The following is a 15,290-nucleotide window of genomic DNA, read 5'->3' as shown; positions in this document are numbered from 1 at the left end:
TGTAAGTCAGTTTGGGTTGGGTGGGAGGAATGGGGAAGGAATGGGGATGGGAAGGAAACTACGCCAGTGGCAATGGTGCTGCCAAAATCCTATTCCCTTTCCCAGTCTCGCTCCCCTTTTCTTGGTCCACTGGGACTTGTCAGCTCTATAACTAGTGCAGATCTAGCATAGTTGGGAGTGATAACCCTGGGGCAAGGGAACAAATGTTCACTTGCATTGAGGAGGCCTTTGCGGCTCAAAATTCCCTGATAGGATGCGGCACTCACCCCGTTTATGATCGCGAAACCAGAAGTGGGTCATTATCGTTATTACTAGACTTGCAGAGGCTCATGGAACCCTGCAGAGGGGTTTGCAGGGCTCCCTGCATCCTCCTGGGGACCGGCACTGTGTTAAGTAAGTCCAAACCCCCCTGTCCCCATCACCAGTGCAATCCTGGTGATCATGTTGCTGCCTTTCCTTCCCATCAAGGGGGCAGAGACAGGGCTTCCCTGGCTGGGGTATCGCAGCGTCCCAGTTTGGAAACCTTGCCTTATAGGGTTGCTGTAAGGATAAACAGATTATATGTGTCTACACTGTCAGAGACTCTCCACCATTTCCGTGGTTTTCAGCCCTACCTACAGGTTCCAGGGATTAAACATGACACATTCTACATCCAAAATACATGCTCTACCACTGAACCACATCCCTATTCACAATTGCACAACAAAGGAAATGAGAATCTGTCCTGAACTGCTTGCAGGATCATTCCCTCCTGACATGTCAGATGGAGGCAATATCTGTATATATACTTTCAATCAGCTTCATAGAATATGAATCTTGAGAAGTGAGAAGAGGAGAGAGATGAAAGAAATCCATCTTTCCCCTTAGGCGTTATTTCATGTGCAAGCACATGCATCCTACTATTTATTATGAGACAATTTTCCATCATGTCAGGTAATCTTTCAGGAGGGCTGAGAGCTTCTTCTGTTGCTACCTTGTCATGGTGATGATGCTTTGAACATGTTTTCAGCATCTCAATCCTGTAATATTTGTTCAAGCTTTTCCCCTCGGTATAAATTTTAATTATCTGAGATCCAAAATACGCTGCACAAGTTAAGAAAGCCGTAAATGAACTCTCTTAAATTCCATATTATTACACAATCGGAGGACAAAGTTACAAATTGTGATTTAAGAAAACAAACTCAAAAGTAATAACGATTTATTAGAAGAATTGTTTTAGAGTGACATCTTCTGGCGTGTTGGGTAATTGCAGCCTCTAGGAATTCTGTTCAAATGTTCAATATCACTAGTTAGGGAATAATCAAAGGTTCGGAATGGGATCCCATGCCTTTCTCCTCCCACACAATCACTGAGTTGTGTTCAAAGAAAGCTACTCATGAATAAACACACTGAGATCAATGAGACAAGTTAGAATCACTAGTTGCATAGTCCTAACCATGTCTATTCATAAGTAAGACCCATTGTGCTTAGTTGTAAGTAAGATCCATTGTGCAACCCCTGGGGGCTGGGGATAAGAATAGACCCTCAGTTTGGCTGTACTTGTCATAAGAGGTGACTAAGCAGCCACTGGGTAGATGGGACTCATTAGCCTGGGAAGGCAGCTCATCTGAGAGAAGGAAAACTCTGATCCCAAACCTCTACTGCCTAGTGGCTATATCCAGTTATGGAAAAGGCTTCAGGAGTCAACCTCAAGGCAAAATCCGGAACACCGGAGTCCCTGAGGCAGTTCATGGCTGAACACAGTCACGTTCTGGCAACTGCTGCAATGCCGCTGGAACCAACCGTATTGGCTTCTGCCTTTCCATTGGACCATTTCAGCGACATGGAGAGGGGGGATTTGCTGCATGGGTAAGTCTATCCTCCATATCTACTTTACCCAGGCTTTGCGCACTGGAGAGGACATTCTGTTCCAGAACCACTATTCAGAGCGTGATACCATAGTCTTCCAAGACTGAAGGATATATGTGCTCAGTGGGGCTTACTCCTTTGAGAGTGTGTATAGGATTGCAGACTTCATCCCACTGAATTAATGGACTTTTGCCATTTGCCATTAAGTTCTTTGGATACAACCTACTGTATGTGCTTGTATTGTCTTCTGAAAAGGACTGTGAATATTTGGTGTAGCCAAAATCAGCTACTATTCATTCTAACCGGGGCCATTCTCGGGATGTGTCTGACTATTCACCAAACGTGGAGTCAATATGTCTTAATATTTGAATGGAATGCACACAGAAGCAGCATTGACTCCAACAGTTTTCTGTTCCAAACTTCCCTTGCATGCTAGCTGATAACACAGGCCTACAAAATTGAGGGTTGGAAAAGTTTTTCCCAAACTTTATGGTGGTTTGATATGAATTTGGGGTGCCGATTCCAAAAATGGCATCTGTTTTGCCCTACCATGTCTAGTTTTGGAGATATCGTATAGCCTCATTAGTGAATGGTTCAAGCAGTTTTCTCATGAGGAAGACATTTCTTTGTGTCCACCCAGCCAATTTGAGCCATTGTCTACCAGCCTGTTCATACTTTTCTCCACCTTCCTGTTTTGCTGAATTCTTTTAGAGTTTTAAGTAAACTGATTATATTTTGACTCTTTGCCTGCCTAGCCCCTGTTCTTCGGTAATTCAGGGGCTAGACATCTCTGCTTATTTGCAGGGGCTCCAGCAATTTGATTTTAAATAAGAACTCCGAAGAAGGTGGCAATGGTTCTGAATGCCAAGGGAGAGAGGTCAACCCTCCTTACCTAGGGTGACCAGATACAATGGAGGACAAAGTGCCTATATCTTTAACCATTAAATAGAAGATAAAATTTTGGCAAGTGTGGCTTTTTAAACCCTTCCATGTAGAGCTGCACCTGCCAAAATTTCCTCTTCTATACAATAGTTAAAGATATAGGCACTCTGTCCTCCAGTGTATCTTGCCACCCTGTCCCTACCCTCTTCTCATATGCTAAGGTGCAAGAACTGCAGTCTGGACTCCATGGAGACAGCAGCAGGGTGGGGGGGGGGGGAAGGTGGCACCTGGTACACCCTGCCAACTTACCATCTTCGCTCATTTGCTGCCTGACATGAATTTTTCAGCTTATGTCATGGACAGCCTGAGCCTGCAGGGGTATACTAGTTTATACATGCACAGGACTGATATCACCCCCTACAGACCCTCTATCTGCACCTTATCCTATTGTTTCGTATAGGATAAAATTCTATTTAAGTCCAGTGAAGGGCATGGCTGTCCATAAGGTCCACATTAACCTCTATGTACTTTCTTTCTAATGGAGGAAAATTCCCCTTTATAAGTTGTGAATTGGGCTAAGAATAACCACAGATGGAGTTTTCCAAAAGACTGTAGCTTTTACGGAAAGATACTGAAAAACAAGGAGAAGCTAATGTTTAATTATCAGTTCAACTGTGTGGAGGCTTTCTTGGTTGTGGGCAAAATGGTATTTGAAAATGGCTTAGTTTGGACATAGGTTAAAAAGAGGGAAGGGGAGGGGGTTTGAGAGAGAGATTACCTATGTCTTTTCTGCTGTGTAGACTGAGGTACAGTGTCCCTCTGCAGAGTGAGACCAGGCTGTACAACTTCAGATCCCAGGGAAAACTGGAAAAAATGTAGCCAAGAAGATGCCCTTTGGTGGGCAGCAGAAGCAGTTCCACTGGAGATGAGGGCTACAGTCATGGCTGGAGTTGGTCGTGGTTAGCCAAACCTCTCAAAAACGGACACAGTGGAAGTCTCTGCTGGAGACTAGCAAAGCAGACAGTATGGGCACCTTCTGTGGGGAAGAAAACATCAAAATTGTGCTTCCGGAACAGAGATAGTTACAATAAGAGTGTGAATAAAGAATGCAAAGGTATTCTTGGGTCAATAATTGTATCTGGAATATATTCTGGGTGTGCAGTCAGGAGCTTTCTGTGCTTGATGGGGTTAAGATGTGTCATTCCACATAGGCTTAAATTGCATCCCAGTTGCAGAGGTTCCTGAAGGGACAAAAGTTATGGCAGGGTGTGCTTAGGCTGTGGGAGAGACATCCTGGAGAAGGAGGCAGGAAAAGACTGTCCAGGTGACCTGACCATCAGGCAGTTAGACTGAATTTGTCTTTCAAGAAGATATGTGCATGCAAATGAGATTATGGTGGAAGGCCCATATTTTCATGGCGTTGGGAGAGGGTGATAAACAGGTGTGCCACAGGTTTCTTCTCTAATTAGAAGCTCTGTATCAGCATGACCTTCATCAGAGGGACCTTGCCTCACCCCCTTCAGGGCAAAGTCGTGGCTGACTCTCAACTAATGAACCAAGATGGAGTTCAGAAAGACTGTGCTCATTTTGGAAAATGAGACCATTGGCAACAGATCCTTAACTTTTAATAGGGGATCCCCCTCCCCCCGTGTTGATAGATTACCCCTAGCTGCCTTTATAGACTCAGGTAGGATTCTGGAAATCAGTGTTGAATCATCATTTGATAATAACCAGGGTGTTCAATCATTCAGTATTTTAGATGCATGAAATTGACTTGCTACTAGACCTTCAAACCATTCAGTAAAGGGCCTGATGTGCATTCCTGATATACTCCTGTTACTGGAAGCAGTCCTGCATAAGAAGCCATTAGAATCACAATGTCTCAGTAATATGCTTTAATCAGTTTTAATAATCCTCTATTTTCATTTTAGTTAATTTTTCCCTTAGCCTTAATCTGTCTATTAAATAAAACCCCCACTGAGATCAATGAAAGCAACGTAAATTACCTGTTAACCAAATATAAAACAATGACTGAGGAATGTGTTCCCTTGTCTGTAATTAGTGTGTTTTGTTCCTAAATAGGAGCTTTGTTTATGCCCAATTGCAGTGGACTTAACATATGTTCACCTAAAATAAGGAAATCAGAATAAATGTAGCATGACAAACTTTGCTTGTCTCTGCTACACCCATGCAAATTATGTTAGTTGTCACATAATACAATGTATACATAAACAGATATTTAGATGGGTAACAAAATTTTTGCTGCAATGGACCTCAATACTGACCGGTTTCTGAAGCTGAACTGAAAGTTTATTATTCATGGCTAAGATAAGCAAGGTGGGGTGCTATTTCAGCATGTTTAATTCTGTCTTTAGAAAAGCAGGAATGTTAATATAGTGCTTCCCAAACTTTTTGGCACAGAAACCCAATTTTTAACGACGGTCAATCGCAACCCACTTATCACGGCCTGCGCAAGGCCCAGGACTCACCGCTGGCTACTGCTCTTGTTTCCAGAACTGATGTTGAAAAAAAGCACATCAGTGATTTTCTACAGAACTGCTGTTGTAAAATAAGACACATTCCCTTACAAAAATGGACTCACTTAATAATAAGTGGTATACAGCAATATTAGTTCCTACTGAAATGAGAGTCTGTAGAGATCTGAAGCTCCTGTTAGCAAGAGCAGCAGACAGTGGTGAGTCCTGGGTGAGTCACTGACAGCGGTGAGTCACTGACAAAAACGTGATATGACAAGGCCCAGGGCGGGTGAAGGCAGCCAAGCAGAGGCTCCAGTGGTGACAAGAGCAGCAGCCAGTGGTGAATCCCGGGCCTTCGTGACCCGCTAAAAATATGCTCATGACCCACTGATGGTTCACAACCCACAGTTTGGGAAGCACTATGTTAATATTTTAGAACTCTACCTTTAGAGATTCAGCTGCTCTCAGTCAAGTTACCATACTTGATGGATGAATATGCCCTTCTCATATCCCTCTGTGTTTTTCAGCACAGAGATGTGTGGGGTGCAGTAATAGCACTTGTGAAAATACTGAGCTCCAAGTAAAGAGAAATGGGTGTGTGAGGAGCCATGTCTAGAGTTCTTCTTTGTCTTATATGTTTATAATCACCCGCAACATACAAAATGCGTTGTAGAGTAGCAGACAAGGTATGCCTCAAGGGGTTTCTGGGGTGAACTGAAATGCTTTCCCAATTTGGACTTTGATTTTGAATCAGTGAAAGTTGGCAAAGGGGTGTTGGCAGATTGTTTAGAGGGGCCCAATGGGGGGCTTCACCAGCACCCGTGCTTTCTTGGTGGTTGTGGTGGCTGCCCTATTTCCCTCTCTTCACACAACTTCCCTGGAACTAGACCACATGGTAATATAGCATCATTCCAAGACGAATGGAATGAGCATCTGACAACCCAAAATTTGTGCCAAAAATTTCACCCTGGAAACCTTTTTGGCTTAACCCGTCTTATAAAAGAAGTGCCATTTAGGGCCAGCTCTCCAGCTCAGCAGCATAAAATGGCCTCGGATGGCAACTTTTGGACTACCATGAAAGGGAAACAATTATTTAAGTTTTCCTTCTATTTTAAACACTATTCAGGATGCCATTTGGATTTTCTGCCTCGGGCACCATCATGTCTTTAGCCACTTCTGTTGACAGTTAGGAGAAGGGAGGGGAGATGCCTGTGTCAACAGGGAATGAATGTGAGAAAATGTGATTACAAATACTCAAAGTTCATTGCAGTTGGAGCTGGACTCAGGGATGAAGTAGGGGTTTCATACAAAAGATGACTTGAAAATAGGAGGAGTTTGAAATTTTGCATTTTGATGCAACAAACAAGACAGGGAAGTTGTTCCTAACTCTCTTTCAGTTCTGTGCCAATTCTGTATATAGTAGAAAGTGCCAATTTACTGTGTAACTTTCACCCTCCCTCCGACGACGCTTTGGTGTCCCTAATTCTGCACCATACTGAGAAAAGGAGAGGATTAAGAAAGCGTAAGCAGTGTGGCAAAAATCTGTTCACAACAAACAAACACAGCTGCCAGCTTCTTTGGAATAAGCTTTCTTGAAATCTCTTCCAAAGCTAAATTGATGGTCATATACAAACCAGAAGGGATTTTGCATTTTAAAAATATTCCACATACAGGAGAGAAATGTTAATGTTGCCCACCTTTAAGCATGTATCTCTGCTTCTCTTTTTCTAAACATAATGAGAGATGCATGATGAATATTCCGTGTGCTGTAAAAATATCTAGATTTCTCAAAACTTTAGATATAGGCTGATGGGTTCTGAGCTGTCTGTGACAGATCAGGAGAGAGATCTTGGGGTGGTGGTGGACAGGTCGATGAAAGTGTCGACCCAATGTGCGGCGGCAGTGAAGAAGGCCAATTCTATGCTTGGGATCATTAGGAAGGGTATTGAGAACAAAACGGCAAGTATTATAATGCCGTTGTACAAATCGATGGTAAGGCCACACCTGGAGTATTGTGTCCAGTTCTGGTCGCCGCATCTCTTAAAAGACATAGTGGAAATGGAAAAGGTGCAAAAGAGAGCGACTAAGATGATTACGGGGCTGGGGCACCTTCCTTATGAGGAAAGGCTATGGTGTTTGGGCCTCTTCAGCCTAGAAAAGAGACGCCTGAGGGGGGACATGATTGAGACATGATTGAGACAGAAAATTATGCAGGGGATGGACAGAGTGGATAGGGAGATGCTCTTTACACTCTCACATAATACCAGAACCAGGGGACATCCACTAAAGTTGAATGTTGGGCGGGTTAGGACAGACAAAAGAAAATATTTTTTTACTCAGCGTGTGGTCGGTCTGTGGAACTCCTTGCCACAGGATGTGGTGCTGGCGTCTAGCCTAGACGCCTTTAAAAGAGGATTGGACAAGTTTCTGGAGGAAAAATCCTTTATGGGGTACAAGCCATGATGTGTATGCGCAACCTCCTGATTTTAGAAGTGGGTTATGTCAGAATGCCAGATGCAAGGGAGGGCACCAGGATGAGGTCTCTTGTTATCTGGTGTGCTCCCTGGGGCATTTGGTGGGCCGCTGTGAGATACAGGAAACTGGACTAGATGGGCCTATGGCCTGATCCAGTGGGGCTATTCTTATGTTCTTATGTTCTCTTACAAAAATGAAGCAAAGTTGTTAAATTATTTATTTAATAAAGTTATTTAATTAAATGGAGCAAAGTTTTAAATTATTACAAATGTTTCTTTCCTGCTTCTGGCACTCGGGTTAGGAGGGGTTGTCTTCTTTGCACACCACAAATTATGTATTGCAGCATATTCCCGTATGATAGGAATCTGCAAATTTAGAATATATTTGCAGCCTGATTCTGTGCTGCCCTAGCACCAATATGTGCAGTGCACAGAGCACATGCTGCAGTGCTGTGCCGGGTGTTGTAAACATGTCATAAGGCACATTTGTATTACCCAGGGAAAAAGCAGCATCAGCAGGGAGACTATGCCAGCCCATAAATGCTGCAGTCGGAGCCTTGGCTGCCACTGGAGACCACTGCAGCACAGGGATGTGTGGAGGGTGGCGGGAGGGCATGGAAGAAGTGTCCCCCCTCCCATGCTGAGAAACCTGAAACTGAACTTGAGTTTGTGCCAGCTAAATAGCTAGCACAGCCCTGAGAATTCCCATTGGTCACGCTAAGGCTTTACTCAGGGTACGGGGACAAATGTCCTCTTACTCTGAGGAGACCTCCAGCCTGCTAAAATCTGGGACAGGATGGAGCAGTAGCCATTTGGAGCCACTGCTTCTGTGCTGGATAAGATTGGGCTCTTAATGTTTGGGCGTTGCACCTTACGGGACCAAGAGAGTGAAGGAACAACTATAGGAAATTTCTGAATTGACGTTGTCTTATGTGTGTCCTATTAGGCTTTCAATGAACCATCAAGATGTCAGTAAAATAGTAGAATTCTCTTGCATTTGGCTTTAGAGGAGACACAGCCCCCTACATGCTGCAGAAGTTTTCTTTGTAAGCAAGCAATATTTTTTCACCTTATGTTTCATAGGTTTGGAGCAGTTCCAGCCCAGAATTTGCTGGTGGCTAATGGCCAAACAAGAATGAATGTGGATGGTCCAGTGTATTTGAGTATTTTTTTTTTTTTTTCAGTGTAGTGAGAGGAGACTGTAAGATGAGGCAACATCACAGAGGGAGGGAGGGGAGCTTTAGTATTTGTCCCAGCCATGGTTCCAATCATAGATTCTCCACTGCACACTATTTTAATTAGGAAGAAAATTTCCATTAGCTTTCTTTGAAAGCTTTTTTTTTTTTCTAATTAAGCTCATATAAGAGAGGGCTGAATGGTACTGAAATCACTGTGAGGACAAAGTACTAAAGACCCCATGCTGCCCATCGTGATGGGCTAACTGGCAAAGAGGCACTTTCTAAGTAGTAGTTATCTTATAGTTGGCAGAAGAAGCTCACTTATTCACCTCTGTATAATGTATTTTCCAGAGGCAGTTTGCTAGTGTATCTTTTCTGTATTGTTTAGATTGTGAGCCTTTTGGGACAGAGAGCTATTTTAGAATTCTTTTGCAACATATAGTGTTTTGTAAATTTGTTGAAAAGACATATAAAAATGTTATAATTATTGTTAATATACATATATACAACTATCCATGGAAGATTATCAAGGACCCCACAAGAGATTACGCTGGCCAAGGGACTCACCCACTGTGCAGAAAGACAATGAAGAAGCCATGAAGAAGGCTGAGAACCACAAGAGCAGACATAGAAGGCATCGCGGTGAATTCTACACAGAGCTATACCAATCCACTATGCCTGTCCCAAGGTGTCCCTCTCCAACAGATGAGAAGCCACAGCCCATCCTCACCTGTGAAGTTAAGAAAGCCATTCAATGGTTGAAGAAGGGAACAGCAACAGGACCCGACGGAATCTCTGTGGACCTCCTCAGAGCAGGAGGCGAAAGCATCTACAAACTGCTGGCCTTTCACTTTAACTCCTACCTTGAGATTGGGAATATCCCTGACCAATGGAAAAACTCAAAGATGGTCCTGATCCATAAGAAGGACGACAAAGAAGACATCAGCAACTACCGGCCAATCACTTTGCTATCAATCCCCTTCAAAGTCTTTACCAAGATCATCCTGAACCAACTGGAGTCAACATTGGACACATACCAGCCAGTGGAACAAGCTGGCTTCCGAAAGAGCTTCTGCTGCATGGATCATATCCACACCATTACCCAGCTTATCGAGCAATACTGAGAGTACAAGATGTTGCATATACTGACGTTCATGGACTACAAAAAGGCCTTCGACTCAGTAGAAGTCATCCTCAACTCTTTCTTGAATGCCGGAGTGGACCCATCGTACATCAACATCCTAGAACAATACAACACCGGGACATCAACAACCATCCAGTTGTTTGACCGCAAGCTGCACAGCCCCATTGAAAAAGGAGTCTGACAGGGTGACACCATCTCCCCAAAGCTCTTCACCTCAGACCTTCAGTATGCCATGAGCCAACTTGATTGGGACCATCAGGGTCTGTTGATCAATGGAAAGAAGCTCTCAAACCTGCTTATCAGCAACAATACAACGGAGATGAATCAGATGCTGAACGAGCTGAATAAAGTAGGCAAAGCTATTGGCCTGGAGATTAATATGAAGAAAACACAGATGATGACCAACCAATGGTGCGACAACAGCAACGGCAACGTCCAACTCTGTGGTGGCACCCTGGATAAAGTTGACAGCTACATCTACTTGGGATGTGAAGTGAACATGGCCAACGATCTAACGACTGAGATCAGGAGACAAAGGAAAGCTGCGTGGGCTGCCATGGGATCAATCCAAGAAGTCACCAGTCAGATCCAGGATCCGCAGCTGAGAGCCCACCTGTTTTACTCCATAGTACTTCCGGCTTTTTGCTATGCCACAGAAACATGGGCCGGTAACAAGACCATAGTTACTGCCATGCGAACCACCCAACGGGCAATTGAAAGATGCCTCCTTGGGGCGAACCGCTGAAAGCAATGGCAATATGGTCTCACAAGTCAAGACCTTTGGCAAGAATCCAAGATCCGCGACCCGCTCAAGTACATGGCTTCTGTAAAGCACAGATGGGCAGGACATGTCATCCGCCGAACAGACGACTGATGGAGCATCAGAATCGCACACTGGATCCCATATCACATCAAAAGAACCCTTGGCCAACTGGCTACTCGCTGGTCAGATACCTTTTCCAGGTCATTTAAACAACAGGGACTGCCGCACTGGACAACAGTCGCACTAGACCAAAAAACATGGAGCGAGTGTGGGCCACATTGGAAAGATTGCCAATGAGGATGGACCATCAGTGTATACATATATGCTGTACTGAGCTGCCTGCTTATCAATGCAAATGCGTTCTGCCGGTGTGCACTGCTGCAAAAGCGCTGTAAAGCGCTTTACGGCAGCCCAAGACCCGGGTATACTGACAGGAAGGTTGGAGCCTTTCTGCTGTTGCTAGCAGAGCAACAGAGGCCCGCTGGAACAGGTAAGTTCAGCATAGGGGCTGGGGGAGAGTGGAAAGGAGGCTGAGTGAGGTGGTGAGCGGGCAGAATGGGGAAAAGGTGGGGGCAGGGGTGGGCAGATTGAGCCCAGGATGGGGCAGGATCAGTGGCACCAGCACACACCAAATTCTGAGGCCCTTCCCAAGCCTGATCTGTCTGCACGGATCAGTGCTGCTGGTGAAGTTCCAAGGTGACCCACTGCAGCTGCTGGGGCTTATCCTGAGACAAGGAGACAAATGTCCCCTTACCCAGCAGCCAAAAATCCCCCCATGGGATGTAGTGTAGCATGTGATGATGCCACTGCTGTGCCTTGCATGGATTTTGCTTAGATTGGGCTGCGAGATAAACAAAAGGAGTGGAAACAAAAGAAAATTCAGGACACCAGTCAAGGTCTACATTGTTTTCAATGTTTTATTTGCAAAACATTCAAGGCATTTTTCTGGTATATATGCTATTTATGAACTGCACAAATGCATTGGTCATATCTTGAAATACTCCAGTGGATTTCACGAATTAGACAGGGATTTCTTGAATTCATCATAGAGCTGCAGTGGACAGCAGAAACATGCCCCATACGGTCAGAACATTTCTCAAAACAGCAACTTGTGCAATAGAAGAATGTATAGATCTACCTATGAAGAATTGTCTGTGCTGATTGTAGCCATTCATTCTAAATTTCTGCCTAGATAAGGAGGGCCTTTGACAAAGCCCAAAGAGTTTTTTGTATGTTTTACAATACCAATTAGATTTTTGTTCTTTTCATCCCAATCTTCACCTCACTGCCTGACTGTGGCAAGGCTCCTACAACGCGGCTGACTGACATAAGGCAGCCAGTACCTGTTGTAAAATGTGCTCCGACCCTGTGTGAGTCAGCATGATAGCAGGAGCACTGATGGGAGGGGAAGGCGGGAGGGCGAAGTGGAGGGAGGCGTAACAGGCTGTGGGGAGGCCACGGAAGGGGAAGGATCCATAGTCGGCAACCCACAATGGATCTTATCCCTTCCGGCAGCAGCTTCCCTGCCCCATTTCTCTACTTGGACTTGCGCTGGCAAACTTGCCAGCACAGGCCCGAGGAGACCCATTGCAGGTCAGGAGGCTTACACGGGGATAAGGGAATTTTACAATCCTCTTTCCCTGCTGAAGCTTCCTGGCACGTCCACCCGTCCCTACCATGGATTCAGCGTTCACCAGTTTGGTGTTGCTGCAATGGTGGGGGAGGGGTAAAAGAATACATTTGGGCTCATTGGGATTTTAAAGATGGGCCTTGGAACTATTTTATAGTTTTCAGCCTCTACGTGGCATCAAATGCACACAGTGACTTCTCTTCATTAACTAAAGATATTAGTCCTGCCGGCAGTGATCAGTGAATGAACTCTTTATATGCATAGAGTAAATCTCCTTTGCTGTACAGGATATCAGGGAAAGAGAGAGATTCCATTTATATCATCGTCAATTTAAAATTGTTCAGAAAAGCAATATTTGACCAAATTATAATTTCCTAGTCGGCAAGATGAGCCAGTGGGCCAACCTAGTTCTGGAGGACCGGCAAAAGGGACAGTTCCACTATCTGCCTCCTCCATCGCCCTGTCATGCTCCCACAGGAGAGTCTGCATTTCTCTCCCATCTTAAGTCAAACCTTCCTTAGCCTGAGCAGCACAAAGTCTGCTGCAAGAAAAAAATGACATTTATTCATAAAAATGTTTACCCATTTTTTTCTGCCCATAAGAGTGGTTCAGAAGGAGAGAATGAAAGAATAGCAAAATCTTGTTTTAAAGTGGAAGGAGCACCTTGCCAGGGGTCAGCTGGCCTCCATCTGTCCATTCTGCCTGTGGGCTGCCAGATGACAGTCCCTGTCATAGCCATCGAGGGAGCTCATTGTGGTGAAAAGGCAGAGTAAAATGAAAGAAGATGAATAAATAACCCTTTCCATGTCCAGCTATTTGCAAGCTTTATGTATGAGCTGACCTAGTTGAATATTGGTTGACAGGAAGTTTACTTGACTCAATACTTGTCTTTTGATTAACATTAAGCTTTGCATATATAAGTGTATTTTCATCTGACATTCTTAACAAGCTTATATATATATTTTTAAAAATGCATAACCTTTTTTTCAAGTATGCCTCATCACTTGGATACTAATATTAGATGCTAATAATTGCGGTTCCAAGTTCTCCAGCGTTATGAAAGGGGGAATGAATATTCAGCCAAAGCTTTTCATTTACCAGCAAGCCAATCTGGGTTGTCAATGTTGAATTGGTATCAGTTGTTATCAACACTGCATTTCAATTACATGGGATTATAGCAGGATGTGTTGTGTATTCATAGACTTCCGCAGGTTGAAATGTTCCCCTGCCCTGTTTCTTTCCATTACTGCTGTTCTTTGATGCAGTATTGAAGTATTTAAGCAAAAGAGAAAAAGAAAAGAAAGGGGAGAGAGAGAAGCATAATAATCAGTCATCAAAGGCCTTCTGGAACAAAAGAGTGTCCCCACATGCTTTAACACAGGCAGTACAAAGATCCTCCCTACAAAGATCTTCCAGAAGTTTGGAGCTGTTATAGAATCTTCTCCATCAGAAGATTTCAAATGCTAGGATCATTTAGGAGGAACTGTTTACTGAGACAGCCAGAATCCAGGTCTTTAGACATTGTTGCCGGTTGTGTGGGCCTTAAAATACATGAAACTTGTGCGCACAAAGAAAAACTAATTTGTGTATGGGAGTACTGTATGGTGATCAATAGCACAGCTTGCTGGTTCAGGAGCAAAGAAGGACAGGAAAATGAAAAGTACAACAAAATGAGCCTTATTGTGGGAATAATTAATAATAGGGAGGGGGAATCAAAATAAAGCAATGCAAGATGTTGAAATAACCTCAGTCTTTCATTAGCAGCTAGGTCCTAATTGTGAGCAGTTGCTACAGAGCAGAGAAGGTAACTGAGAGAAGCGGGGAGGAGAAAGGAAGTCCTTATAAGGAAAAAGGGGTGCATAACATTGTGAACATGTGGGGAGAAAGGATATAGGGAAATTATGTGGGTTTCCCAGAGAGAAACCCACATAATTTCCTGGGGTTAAGAAAGTGGGAAAGGGGGTTAGAGAGTAAGATGGGGAGGGAGGAAAGTTGGGAGATTGAAGAAAAAGGGAGGGAGAGTTTCTGCAGTTCAGGTCACAGAAAAGACTGGTCCTCTGTAGCTTGTACCAAGTGCCACAGGCAAGGGTCAAGCCCCTTGGCAGGCTGTGAACTCACTGTACTCACCTGCAGTAGGGGAGCTAGTCTCTCCCAAGGGGTGCACACTGCTAACCAGCACCACAGCTACTCAAAGGGGTCTCCTTGCACTTGTGAGTAGATTGAGTCCATTGAGTGGCAACTAAGGAAGTTTGTCTGGGAAGTAGACCCAAGGCCATTCTCAGGTGTCCACTAAAACAGTTTCCTAAAAATAGAATATCTCCAAGTCACATACAGCACTTACAGTGTGAAAATAGCAAGCGCTAAACATAATGTCAATTTGACTGCACGCTAAACAGACCAGTGGTTCTCACACATTTAGCACACAAAACCCACTTTTTAGAATGAGAATCTCTCAGGACCCACCAGAAGTGATTTCATGACTAGAAGAGACATCATCAGGCAGGAAAATTTTTAACAATCCTAGGCTGTAATCCTGTCCACACTTACCCAGGAGTAAGTCCCATTTACTATTATTGTTAAAAGAATATACATAGTAGCTTGTTAAAAGTACAGGTCTGTAACATTTCCCCAAATGCTGTCCCATACCATGGTAGCATCAAGTCTAATATATTAAAGATAAAATATTGAAATGACTGGGGACCCACCTGAAATTGGCTTGCGACCCACCTAATGGGTCCCAACCCACAGTTTGAGAAACAGACAATAAAAAGACATGAGGGAGTTTGTGAGTTTCTGGTGAGGCTGGGCCAAAGACCAGTCTATATCTGCTGAATTGAGTGTGATACATTGCAGGAACTGCAGAGTGCCAAAGTGTGGCTGAATGCCCTGGGTAA

The sequence above is a fragment of the Tiliqua scincoides genome, chromosome 4 (assembly GCF_035046505.1).
Source record: "Tiliqua scincoides isolate rTilSci1 chromosome 4, rTilSci1.hap2, whole genome shotgun sequence".
Taxonomy (NCBI): domain Eukaryota; kingdom Metazoa; phylum Chordata; class Lepidosauria; order Squamata; family Scincidae; genus Tiliqua; species Tiliqua scincoides.
The sequence above is the reverse complement of the archived record's forward strand: the minus strand, read 5'-3'. Positions refer to the sequence as shown.